General features: G+C 46.5%; 1 long non-coding RNA gene across 1 annotated transcript in view; it reads left to right on the top strand.

Moving 5' to 3' along the window:
* Positions 1–1,030: 1,030 nt before the first annotated feature.
* The window catches only part of LOC118652115, a 76,963-nt gene continuing 64,694 nt past the window's right edge, over positions 1,031–13,299 (top strand). Inside the window, exon 1 of the long non-coding RNA XR_004966438.1 lies at positions 1,031–1,140. This is a non-coding gene — a long non-coding RNA (uncharacterized LOC118652115). The remainder of the gene's footprint in view (positions 1,141–13,299) is intronic.

Below are 13,299 nucleotides of genomic sequence, written 5' to 3'. Positions count from 1 at the left end.
GACACGGGACCAGGGTGTGGCAGACAGCATTGGTCTCTGACCCAGCACACATCCGTTCCCCTTTGTACTTGTTACCAGGACAATTCGGTGCTGGGTCTGGGCGACTGTGATGTTCGGGAAAGCCTGGGGATAAATCATGATTGGTGAAAGCAGATGCAGTCACTCTCCTTCCACTTGCCTCCCAGGTTTGGGTGTGGTCAGGTGCTGCAGTGCTGGCAGGGAGGCAGGAGGCAAAGTTGGTGGGGGTTTGGGAGCCTCCACACTGCTTTCCATAGTGGTTCCTCCATTTGACAATCCCACCAGCAGGGCTATTTGTTCCGCTTTAAGGAAGTATGGGTGCTTAGTTTTAAGAGTGAAAAATTTTTTTTCCTTCTCTCCTCCCCACCCAACTCCCTCTGATCTAATATTAGTTATAATATTACATCTGATCATCCTTCAGATGTAAGATTTTCCTTGATCTGGGCAGAGCAAGTTGGCTCCCCTTCTACATGCCCCCCCACCCCCCTCAGCACCCTGAACCTCTCTTTTTGTAATACTCTCCAAGCTTTGGTCAGAAGCCCCACTTGTCTGCCCCAGAGCAAGCTCTGTGAGGGCAGATCAGGCTTGCCTCCTTCCTGCTGGGCCCCTGGCCTGGTAGACAGCACATAGTAGGTGCTCACAAAATGAATGCTGGCTGACCGAATGAACTGCAGCCTTCCCTGTAGCCCTTGCCATCCCTCCCTTCATTCTCTGCTTCTGTTTTTAAGTGGCCTATTGGAGAAAAGGGCATGGATGATGAAAGTGGGGATGGAAAAAGGGGTTGAGGAATTTTGCACAAATGAGCCACATTCAGCAGCAGCATATTCACTGCATTCTTTAGAAGCCTGTGAAAATCTGGCAGACAAAAAAGGGTCTTGTGAGTGGGTGTCAAAGGATGAGCGCAACCATGGACAATTTTTAGGAGCGGAGGCCGGGGTGAGGAGTTGCTATATCCTCTTGGACAAGAGAGAAAAATGTTTTCTAATTTAAAAATGTCTCTCTTTTTATTTAAAGGGCCCAATGGGTGGCTTGGGAGTATTTCTGTCTCGGAAAAGCAAATCTACTGGGTTAACCTCGAGAAGAAGGCCTCTCTGGAATGAAGCTGTGCCTCTGGGTGAGATGGTAAGACGTTCTGCTCCACACCTCTTTTACTCAGAGGTGATCATTGAAAGCGAAGAGGTTGATTCTTCCTGTTTCTTTTTTGAAAACATTTTTATTTGAAGTCATTCCAGATCCATAGAGAAGTTGCAAAAATAGTCTAAAGAATTCCTGAGTACTCTTCATCTAGATTTCCCCAAAGTTAACATTCTACTGCATTTATTTGATCATTTTCTCTCTGTAGACATAGTATCATGATTTTTTTTGAACTCCTTGAGAGGAAGTTGCAGACACGATGTCCCTTTACCTCTAAACACTTCAATGTGTATTTCCCCAAGAAATAAGCACATTCTCCTACCATGATCAAAAGCAGGCAATTTACATTGATGTAATTGTATGTCTAACCCACAGATCTTATTCATATTTTGTCAGTTGACCCAATAATGTCTTTTATAGCAAAAGGAAAAAACATTTTTCTGGATCTGGATTCAATTCAGGATCATGTGTTGAAATTAAGTCTCTTTAGTTTCCTCTGATATGAAACAGTATTAGGCTTTATCTTTCATGACCTTGACATTCTTCAAGGATATGGGCCAGTGATTTTTTTTAATTTTTAGAATTGCCATCAATTTGTGTTTATCTGATATTTCCTTTCTAGTAAGGTGCAGGTTTGCCCTTTTGGCAGGAATAGCACAAGAGGGATACATTGTCTTAAAGAGTGATTGAAAAAAGGCGATGGTGTCAAAGGGCTTGGTATTCAAGAAAGATTGGAGCCCTGACTGGTTTGGCTCAGTGGATGGAGCATCGGCCTGCGGACTGAAGGGTCCCAGGTTCAATTCCGGTCAAGGGCATATACCTTGGTTGTGGGCACATCCCCAGTGGCGAGTGTGCAGGAGGCAGCTGAATTGATCTTTCTCTCTCATCAATGTTTCTAACTCTCTATCCCTCTCCCTTTCTCTCTGTAAAAAATCATATATATATATATATATATATATATATATATATATATATATATTATTGATATATATGAAAGATTGGAAGCATCAGAGGGCTTATTATCCCAGGCCTTAGTCTCACTCGCTAGAGACGCACTTCAGGAGTGTGACCTTGAGAGAGTCACTTCACCTCTGAGTTTCAGTCTCCTAATCCATACAATGGAAAGCGTGTTAGCGGCTTGCATTGATTGCATGCTTACTATGGCTGGAGGTTGTTCCAAAGGTCTTACGTGTAGTGGCTCATTTAATCCTCATGACGACCTTATCGCAGGCATATTTGTAAACGTTATTATTCTCCTTTTCTAGATGAAGAAACCAAGGCACAGAGAAGTTAAATGACTTGTCCAAAGCCACACAGATGAGACGTAGTGGAAATGGGACTCCAACCAGGTTATCCTGGCTGGGCTGCTTGAAATGATAATTTAGAAGGTTGTTCATGAGGCCAATAGAAGGACAGGTAGGGCCAGCACCTGACCTAGTGCCTGGCGCATAGTAAGCACTACATGATAATTGTTAGTATCTTCCCTAATTCCATGTGTGTCTTATTCTATAAGGGACTGGATCAAGGAGACGTTCCAACTTGATGACATTGAAGTGATCAGGGACCTAAGGTTACCCTGAGTCCAGCTGACATTTATGAGGCCCATGGGCCTCACGCAGCAACGAAGTCAGCTGCGGGCCGGGCTAGGGGCGAGGGAGAGGAGGGCAGCTCAGCATCTGCACTTGGCCGTGGCTCTGGGGCATTCACAGACGGTCAACACATCCAGTGGTGGCTGGGCCAGGGGAAGGAGGCCTGGAGAGGAGAGAGACCACCAATGCCATTTGCACTGGGGTTGGAAGGCTTTCAAGGTGCCTTATCTTAATGGCATTTTTCTCAGGCTGCCTAGTGTGTTTGCATATCCCGAGTGCTGGCAGCTAGAGGACCGCTGAGCTAGACAGCCAGATCACATCCTGCTGGGCACGGGTGGGCGGGCTCAAATGCTCTGGGATTAGAATGTGTGATGTTGAGAGGGGCGGAGGCGATAGTTGAGTTCAGCAACCCCCCCATGGCCATTTGTTTCCTTGCCTTGATAAGAGAGATATCAAGCGAATGGTATGTTACCTGTGTGTAGGGCAGAGTTATTGACTGGGTCCCATGGGAAGGTTTCAGGGCTCTATAAAGTCCTTGAATTGTAGGCACAAAATTGTGAGTGAACCTGTGTTTGTTTACGTGTATTTTCCTGGCAAGCGAATCTCAGTTTTTATGAAATCCTCAATGTATTTTGTTACTTGAAACAGAAAAAGGATCATTGGTGGTTAGGGAGAGAATATGGGGGGGGGGGGGGAGAGAGAGAGAGAGAGAGAGAGAGAGAGAGAGAGAGAGAAAATTATTTCACAATAAATATACACAAAATTACTAGGAAACCATTCATCGACTTTATGAAATATAAACATTTTCTTCTTAACCCAAAATAAACAGACCTCATATCAGCATTCCAATCATGAGAACACAGCTGCTTGTGTGTTGGGAAGGAGTGGGGTGGGATGTCATATGTGTGTGTGTGTGAGTGTGTGTGTGTGTGTAGGATGGGGTAGGGATGTGGGAGAAGGGGAGGGAGGGGGGCGGGTGGAGCAGGGCTCTCTGGGGAATGCAGAGAATGGGAATGTGGGCTTCTTCCTGTCCTTTGAAGGAGCACAGAGGTTCCTGCAGCCTGCCCTCAGCTGCTGCCCCAAGATTATGATCCTGGATGGCAATGATGGCGGCCACAAGGTGACACAACCTGTCCTTATTTCTCCAATGGATCCTTGGGGGTTTCTGCTTCTCTTCTGATTTACAAATCTCACAAATGATTCATGTCCCCTGAAAGGAACCCTGAAAGTGAAGTGAGCTGTTTAGCTAGTTAACCTCTGCTTCTCCAGGGGAGCCCTTTGCATTTCTGGGGTCTCATTCTGGGTGTGGCTTTGGCCTGTGGTTTCTTGCCTACTGATTTTTAAAAAAATATATATTTTGTTGATTTTTTACAGAGAGGAAGGGAGAGGGATAGAGAGTTAGAAACATCGATGAGAGAGAAACATCGATCAGCTGCCTCCTGCACACCCCCTACTGTGGATGTGCCCGCAACCAAGGCACATGCCCTTGACTGGAATTGAACCTTGGGACCCTTGAGTCTGCAGGCCGATGCTCCATCCACTGAGCCAAACCGGTTAGGGCGTCTACTGATTTTTTAAGGCTTAACTCAAATATCACTTCCTTCCTGGAAGCCTTTTGTGATCTTTTCAGTCAACGTTTAATCATTATTTTTTTTTAATGAATATTTATTAGGTGCCTCCTATGTGTCAAGTACTAGTACTGACTGAGATGGGAGTTGGAGAATAAAGTGGAGAGCAGAGCGACCTGGTCCCCACTTGTGGTCTGGTGCTGGGAATAGAAATGGATAGCATCACATTATATGCTAAATTGGGGTGGGGTAGAGTGGGAGTTCTTCCCCATTTCTTTTCTTGTAGGAGAATTCTGGCCTTTTGAATTTTGACTGGTAAGCTTGGGATAATGGGTGTCTCGGTCCTTTCCCCTTTCTCTGTTATGTGATCCACTTTGTAGGATGCACACATTCTCTTTGGCTTCTTTGAAAGTGAGTTTGACATGGTTAGTTCCCATTTGGGTCCCGGCGGGTCGTGTGCAGTCAATGTCTAATTCAGCCTGCAACTGACCAGGTGACCAACGGGTCTGATCCTGTGGTTTGGTATGAAGAAGCCTACTTGCCCATTGACCTAAAGTCACATTCTCTAATAGAAGCTTCTTTCTAAATTCTCTCTCATTTGGTTCAGAGGCAGGAAAAAGGACACATTTCCTGGGCTCTCTCAAACCTCTAAATAGTATTGAAAGTAAGATTCTGAACAGAACTAGTTTATTCCCTTATAGTGCCTTTCTCAAATCTCTTTGATAACAGGATGTCTCCCCGCAAAATGTCTATACACACTTTTAATCTTTATAAAGGCAGTGCTTATGAAAATACATTTCCTTTTCAAAATTGAGCTAGCGATCAGCACAATCTTTGGCATAGAAAGGCATGACTTTTAGGGATTATTCTCAGCATTGATATTATCATCATATTCACTCACAAACCCCCATTGTCCCCTGGGTGTGTGTGTGTGTGCATGTCTGTGCCCAATGCGTTTGTCTGGCTTGACGTTTCACTTGTCATTCATGATCCATGCTGACCAGAGAGATTCATTCAACCATCCATCCATTGAATAAACAACCCACTACGTGCCAGGCACTGTCCTGGGCACTGTCCTGGGACATAGTGGTGAGCAGCCAACCCTAAAAGTCAAGGTTTGTGCCTCGCAGAGTTTATTTTCTAGTGGAGGAGCCAGAAGGTACATAGAACAAATACTATAATGTTAGGCAGGGATCACATTTTGTGTTATGAAGGGAGAGGATTGAGCATCTTCTTTCTTGCTGTGACACCAAAGACAATTTTATTTCTGGACATATTCTGTGCCCTCCCCCCCAAAGCTTTCTAGAGCAGTACTAGACAGACCTCTTTGTTCGTCACCACTTTCCCTTTCACATCTTAAGCTCCGAATCAACAGGACACTCCTCTGCAGATTCCAGTCATCAGCGCGGGCATCTCTGGGAAATGAGAGGCTAGGAGAGAAAAGGCAAAACTTGCGAGAGTAGCTAGACTTTGCAGCAACGTTAGAAGAAAAGAACGATGGGTGCTCAGATCGGATCTGAATAGTGGTCAAGACACACGGCTGGAGCAGCCCGCAGGGAGCAGCTCCTGTGGCTGTGACTGGTCCCTTCAGTTAAAGGGGAAGATGTCTAGCTAGGAAGATTTATGGAACGATTTAACCTCCACCAGATATTCTTCATTCTACCGTTATTTATGACTTGCTGAGTCCTGGCGGTGAGCTTGGGATGAACTAAGGTGCAGGTGGAAGGCACGGCCTGGGGCTGAGGAGGCTTTCCTGTAAGGAAGGGACAAATCAAGCTTCCCCAGCTCTCGTCAGCGCATGGGCCGAGAAGGTGGTGACATCTCGGAGGTGTGAGTCTCTAGCTCGACCCTCATTCCCTGGATTCCTTTCACACCTCCGACTTCCTGTTCCTTCCCTCGGCTCTTCGGGGACGGGTCTCCCCGCTGGCAGGCAGGCCTTCGTGGTGACAAGTGAACCGCATATCGAACCGGCCCAGATATCTCTGGGATTTGCTCTGCGAGCCTGGCATCACACGTTATGTTTATAAAAGTTGGGAAGCGAGAGAGACTGAAGACGGGAGGCACGAGGAGGAAACGGAGGAGCACACACCGAGGCCACTTGACTCCCCTGAAGAGAAGCAGATGTTTCTCCTGTTATGGTTTCCGCTCCGGCAGTGGCTGAGATGTGGGGGTATCGCCCCTGGCTGCTCCCAGGGCTCGAGCTGGGGGGTCTGAGCAGAAGCGTGAGGTGGGCCAGCGGTCCTTCCTCCGAGCTTTAGTCACGCTCGGGGCCCGAGGAGACCACGCTCTGTTTGCATCCCCTGCCAGGGATCCGTGGGGGAGAAGCTCTCTGATTGCCAAACTGCCTCACGTTGGCCCGGAAGCCTCCTCCTGGATGGCCCCCCTGGTTGACCCCAGCCCAGCCCAGTCCAGGCCTGACCCGATGTGCATGCTCAGGGCAACCTTTCCCGTCTTTGCGGCCTCACCCACTGTGGTCCAGCATCCCACCTGGGCCTCAGCACCCTGGGCTCAGCTGCTCCCTGATGTGCTTCATTCCCAGGCAGACTCCCTCGAGGCGGGGCTGGGAGCTTTGCTAGACCCCCCTGAGTCGTGGTGTGCACACACAAGGCCACAGACTAAACACTGAGTCAGCGCTCACTCACTGCTCTCCCCAAGCTCTAGTTTCAGAGGGAGGACCCCAGGGCTTTACTGAGAGAAGCAGTCTCCCCCGGTCTCGCTGGGTGGTTTTAAGGTGCGGCAGCAGCAGGATTGCTGGGAAAGTTGTGGGTGGACCAAGGGCCAAGTACAACGAAGGTATCCCTGGGTCAGCATTTTGTCTGAGCATCAACCCGGCCGCTCCCTCAGCCTCACCCCTCAGAGAGGTTCATGATAGGACCCCCACCTTGCGCTTGCGGAAGGGGAAGAGGCGGTCATACACCTGTCCTCTCCACAGCCCCGTAGGAGGATAAGGAAGGGTGCTCCCGTTTGGCAGGGGAAGGAGCAGGGCCCCAAGAGGAGAGAGGGTTGCAACTGCATGAGGGCCAGGAGAGCTGGACACAGGCCTTAGAGCCAGGGCTCCCAGCCCAGTGCTCCCATCCCAGCAGGCGGCTGCAGGAAACAGCTGGGCTATGTAATGAGGAAACAGGGACTTAGAAACTCAGTGTTGGATTCTTAAGGAAAAAAGAAACTGACCTCCCACAGTGAGACGATCAAGGCACGATGCCTGGGCCAACTGGGCATTTGTTCAGTGGCCTCTGCACTGACCCAAATCTGCAGTTTTCCATGGGTGGGGAGGATCCGTTGGCTCTTAGAATCTTGACCCAGTAGCTGGGACCTGGGGGTCTGCTTAGCTTGCAGATTAGGGGCTGGCTACAGCCAGAGCAACCCGGTGAGGATACATTGGTGGGAGGGAGGGCTGGTCATTTTGTGTCTTAGAGAGGTAGTTCAAGGGTCATGATCGGTCACTGTTAAGGCATTTCCAAGAACAGCCCATCAGAGCAGCCCACGGTGAGGGTGACGAGCAGCAGATTCCTGGCCACTGTCCGCATCAGCTTGTGCTATTTCTGTTTTGTTCTCTCCATACTGATGGACCTATTCATGGATGGGAGGAGGAGAGGTGTGAAGGAGAGGAAAGGAAGAGAAGTACTTTGTCATTTAGCATGACACACATTTCTGGCACCTCTTTAAAACACAAAAACCAAAAGCTAGAGGATTCTCTTCCGCCCACATTTCTGATCTTAGGAAAGCATCCAGTTAACACCACTGTCCTCCAGCTCTCTCTCTTCCATAGCGCTATGTCCCCAGGAGTAAAAGTCTGACTCAGGCAATGTCCTCACATATCTTGACCATCGCCCACACATCGGGTAAAGAGGACTGAAATAAAGGTTTCACAAAGCACTCTTTACCTTTACACCCTACAGTGGATTCTGATATGTGCTATTCTGCTGTATTTTATGTCAATGAAAAAATTTCTGGTTGACCCACTAATACATAATTGAAAAAACTCTTGTAGAAATCTTTGTAAACAGACTCACAGCCTCTCATAAAATGGCTTCACTTAGTAGTCAGTCCCACAGCCAGGACCCTGTAGATTAGTGGTTCTCAACCTTCTGGCCCTTTAAATACAGTTCCTCATGTTGTGACCCAACTATAAAATTATTTTCGTTTCTACTTCATAACTGTAATGTTGCTACTGTTACGAATCATAATGTAAATATCTGATATGCGGGATGGTCTTAGGCGAGCCCTGTGAAAGAGTCGTTGGACTGCCAAAGGAGTCGCGACTCACAGGTTGAGAACCGCTGTTATAGTTGATGCCAGTTATGGCCAGGTGCTCACTGCTGCCCACCCGCATGGAGAAGGAGGATGATGGGAGTAAGGTTTCATATCCTCAAAAAGTTATTACAAAAAAAAAAAAAAAGGACTTCCCAATAAGGAACCATGAAGCCAAGTAGGGGAATATAAAAAAAAATGGGAGTGACCAATTTAACTTCATTTATCCTGCTTTTTGGCCTTTGTTCTTACTCTTTTCTTCTCTTGAAACATTTTCCAGTTTCTCTGCCTCCATGCAGTCTTCCGGTCTCTCAAGGATCACCCCTTCCAGGAAGTCTTCCCTGACTACCTTTCCCTGCTTGGAGCTCTTGAAAAACATTAGACTCTCCCCCTTATTTGATGCATCATCATGCCTTGTCAGCAGAGTCAGAATACCTTAATGCTATTTATATATTTTGCGGTTGATTTATTTTAGAGAGTCTGCTCAGCTTCATATACTATCTAGAAGCCATGTTTGTGAGGCAGGGGTCCTAGTATAGTGAACTAGAGAGTTGACACTTGACCAAAAGCTGGGCCAATTAGAAACTCTCCCTGAGAATTTGAAACTGGAAAATGACAGAAGGGAAGGTGGTGGCAGTGAGGGGGAGAGGGAGAGAGAAAGAGAACTTTCTTATTATCAGTTCCAGAATGATGTGAGGTCCCCTTACACTCTTGCTCTGGGGCCCTGTGACATAGCCCTGTGTCTTTATGTCTTTATAATCTATTCCTAGGGTGACCATATGTCCTGTTGACTGGCCAGTCCTGGTTTATGTCTATTCTCCAAACATAATTAATTCTAGTGCCCCATTTACTCTTAAAATGCACTGGTTTTGATAGTATGGTCACCTCAGCATACATGAGCGATTGCACATTTATATTGTCTATAGCTTACGAAGCAATTTCACCTATATCCGCTCATTCTCTTTTCAAATCAATCATTTCCCCCTTAGAACTGCTCCTCCTTCTGTGTGCCGCCATTAGCTCCCTGTCATCTAAAAGGAGTTACACTCTTCCTTCTCCTTGATCTCAAGAATCCATTTATTCCTTAAAAAACAATCAAGTGCCCACCAAGGACCAAGAACTGTGCCAATTGCTGGGTGTATCGTGTGGCAAATGAAACAGATCATCGCTGTCTTCTCTGAATTTATATCTTAGCTCAAGAAACACCCACAAATACATAGTTTCAAGTTGTGATGAAGGAATAAGCAGGCTCTCTGTGCGAGAAAAATGGGGTGGGCATGCGGCAGGCCCATTTTCCTCTCTGAGGAAGTAACATTTGAGCTCGAATCTGGAGTCAGAAGGAGCCAGTTAATGAAGCGATTGCAGTAGCAAGGGTTGAATGGAGTCTTTACAGTTTAGGCTGAACACTTTTGAAAACTATGTGGAGACCGGGTTGTAAGGGGCAAAAATGGAAGCAAGAAGACCAATTAAGAGTCTACTATAGTTGATGGTGGCTTACACTAGGAGTAGTAGAGAGAAATAAACGTGGACAGGCTTAAAAGGAAGGTATAGAAATGAAGAGAAACACGGGGCAGCCCATCATTTCTTTCCTTTCATTTCTTCCTTACTTATCATTCTTGGTAGAATGTGTGTGTATAAGAAATGAAAACATTTAAATTAGTTTTGTGCAGTGTTTCTACTGTTCTGGCAAAAAAAAGAAAGAAAGGAAGAATACATATGCACATAAGACCTATGAAACAAGAATTGTGTGTTTTTGGTGATTCTGTATATAAGTTAAATCTTCTTGTATTTGCATTTAAAATGGACAGCCCAGCCAGCATGGTTCAATGGTTGATCATTGACCTATGAACCAAGAGGTCACTATTCAATTCCCTATCAGGGCACAGGGCTTGATGCCCATTGTGGGGCGTGCCGAAGACAGCCAATCAATGATTCTCTCTCATCATTGGTGTTTCTATTTCCCTCTCCCTTCTTCTCTGAAATCAATAAAAACATAAAAACAAACAAACAAAAAATGGACATTGCACAATGTAGAGATGAATGGTAAAATTCATGCCAATAATTCAAATTTTTAATTTTCCTTTACTTAGAATGGCATTAAATAGCAAATTAAAGGTACCACAAAAGTTGCAAGAGAGACTGTGGAAGAAAGGAAAAACTTCACACTTTAATAGCTTTAGTGGCCCTTCTCCTCCTGCATGTTGAGCAGGAGTCCCACGTGTTTATTTCACACCGAGTCTTGTAAATTACAAAACTGGCTGTGGGTGGTCCATCAGGAAATGGATGGGAGTCCCACATCACTGAGTTTTGTTGGTTCTACCAATCACATTTCTTTTCTGTCTGTCCCCTGAGTCTTATTAGCCTGGTGGTGTCTTCAAGATTTTTCCTTCCTTCATATGCTTCAATTCTACCACTTTATGAGATGCTCCCTTCCTGCCCCCCATCATTCCTTAAGGTGCGTTGGCATGTCTAGAAAAAAGCAGAGAGGAGATAATGTACAGGGAAGAGAGAGGACTGTAGGTTTAAGGACAGGCATGAAAAGTAGGGGACAAGAGGAAGGGAGACTCCATTGGGGACCATCTGATGATCTGGTTGAAGGTATAATCAAAGCCCAGGGAGATGTAGGAATCAATGTATTGACTAAATCCCGTAGTAGACATGTAGAAATGTGTAGTATATTTCAGGGCTGTATCATGTTTTAAAATATGGCTTTCAACACAAGAATCACAATGTAGCAGTTTCACTGGATGCTCACAAATTCCATTTATTTTCTTCTGGGACTCAGAGAAAGACTCCATTTCTAGCCGTTTGCAGTTAAAGTGGGGCTGTGTGAATGCATCTTGGCCAATGGAATATGGACAAGAGTGGTCTATGATCAGTTCTGGGGTTGGCTCTGAAATACTTAGTCAAGGATTCAGTGAAATATGGTTTGTGAACCAATCTGGCCCACCGCCTGCTTTTGTCAATAAAGTTTTATTGGAACATGCCACACTCATTTGTTTGCACGTTGACTCTGGCTGCTTTCACCCTGCAACAGCAGAGATGAGTAGTCCTGATAGAGACTGCAAGGTCTGCAAATCCCAAAACATTCACCAAAAGTTTGCCGACCCCTGCTGTAGTCTTCTTGTGGGGGTGCTGTGATGTGCCACCCACTTCCCCCTTTAGCAATGAAAATCTTAATTCCTTACCTGCCTGGAGTGCTGCTGGAAGATGGGCCTCGTCTGCATCTAATGACCAGTAAATACAGGTTCGACAGCATGACCACCTGTCCTAACCCAGGACACCTCTGAGAGACCACCCAGCTCCAGAAATCTCCATTGGGCTGACAGAGACCTTGGGGGGAGGGGGGATGTATTGCAGCTCACCTTCTCCCTCTGCCCAATCTTGCATCCTTGCCTTGCTTCCACTTGTGTCCATCCCAGAACACTCCCTAATAAATGCCCCACACTCTGATCTCCATCTCAGAGTCTGACCTTGGGGAATCCAATGCTCATCAGCTTTTTCTCCCCTTCCAGGGGGCTTCGCATTTCAGTGTCTCAGATGGCAGGCGCTGAGTTCCTGCATCACTACCGTGAGGACAGTCACTCAGGAGCATCTCCAGATGTGCTTTACCTTGTGATGAGGGGCAGACAATCTATCTCTACTGTGTTATGCTCTCAGATTTGGTATTGTTTGTTGCAGCAGAAAGCTCTATTTATTTTTGACAGATACACTCAGCAAAGCAAGATGTTTATGGCCTGAGAGGTCCTCGGGAACTGAGACGTACTGAGGGACCACAGATTACATATATCTTCTCCTAGTCACTACAGAGCATCTTCCCTGTGAGTGGGATAGAAGGCCAAGTCACTCACACCCATTATATGGTTCTCTTTAAGTCTCTTTTTTTCTCTTTCTCACCAAGCACATATGTAGGCAGACCTCATTTTATTGAGCTTCACTTTATTGTGCCTCACAGATGTTGTGTCTTTTTTTTTTTTTTTTTTTTTTTTACAAATTGAAGGCAAGGCCCTCCACCAGCAAAAAGTTTATGATTCACTTTATTGAGGTGGTCTGGATGTGAACCTGCAATATCTCCGAGGTATACCTGTAGCAGAGTTCTTATAAGTTAAAGGTGAACATGATGTGACTACACCTCCACCCTGTTGGAGGCTCCACCCTCAAGGCAACTTGGAGCAGCTTGCATTCTGCAATAGTTGGAGAATGTAGCATGTGGATGGCTGAGTGTTGGACAAGTGGGGGATCAAAATCAAGCCCAGATGTCAGTCAGTCTCCCCTATCCAAGCCGTGGGTCTGGACAGGGCTCAGAGGAAGAGCCTCCAGTGGAGGTTCTCTGGAGCTGAACATAAACACCCCCACTGCTGACTGCCCACCAGGCATGGCTGCACTTGCGTCCCCTCCACGGTAGGAGTGTCTACAGAGGCAGCTGGAGCCCAGCGTGGTCTTTTGTCTCTCCTCTCTCTGAAATCCTCCTAGGACACAGGTGTGCATCCCCCACCATCAGCCGACAGAGAAGATGAATCAGCTTCCCTGAAAGCCATGCCCCAGAGCAGTCTGTCAGCTGCAACTCATCTGAAGGAGCCTGGTCTCCCTCCTGACCACAAGTAATGAAAATGTGTGGCGTGCCCAGGGAAAAATCTGTGTTATTCCTTAAAGGAACAATACTAACCACAGATGTGTAGCATCTGGCATGGTAGGGATTTCCCTGAGTGAGGAGATCAGTAACTGGACCAGCCAGTTCA

Source organism: Myotis myotis, unplaced genomic scaffold, assembly GCF_014108235.1.
Source record: "Myotis myotis isolate mMyoMyo1 unplaced genomic scaffold, mMyoMyo1.p scaffold_m19_p_3, whole genome shotgun sequence".
NCBI lineage: Eukaryota > Metazoa > Chordata > Mammalia > Chiroptera > Vespertilionidae > Myotis > Myotis myotis.
The sequence above is the reverse complement of the archived record's forward strand: the minus strand, read 5'-3'. Positions and strand labels throughout refer to the sequence as shown.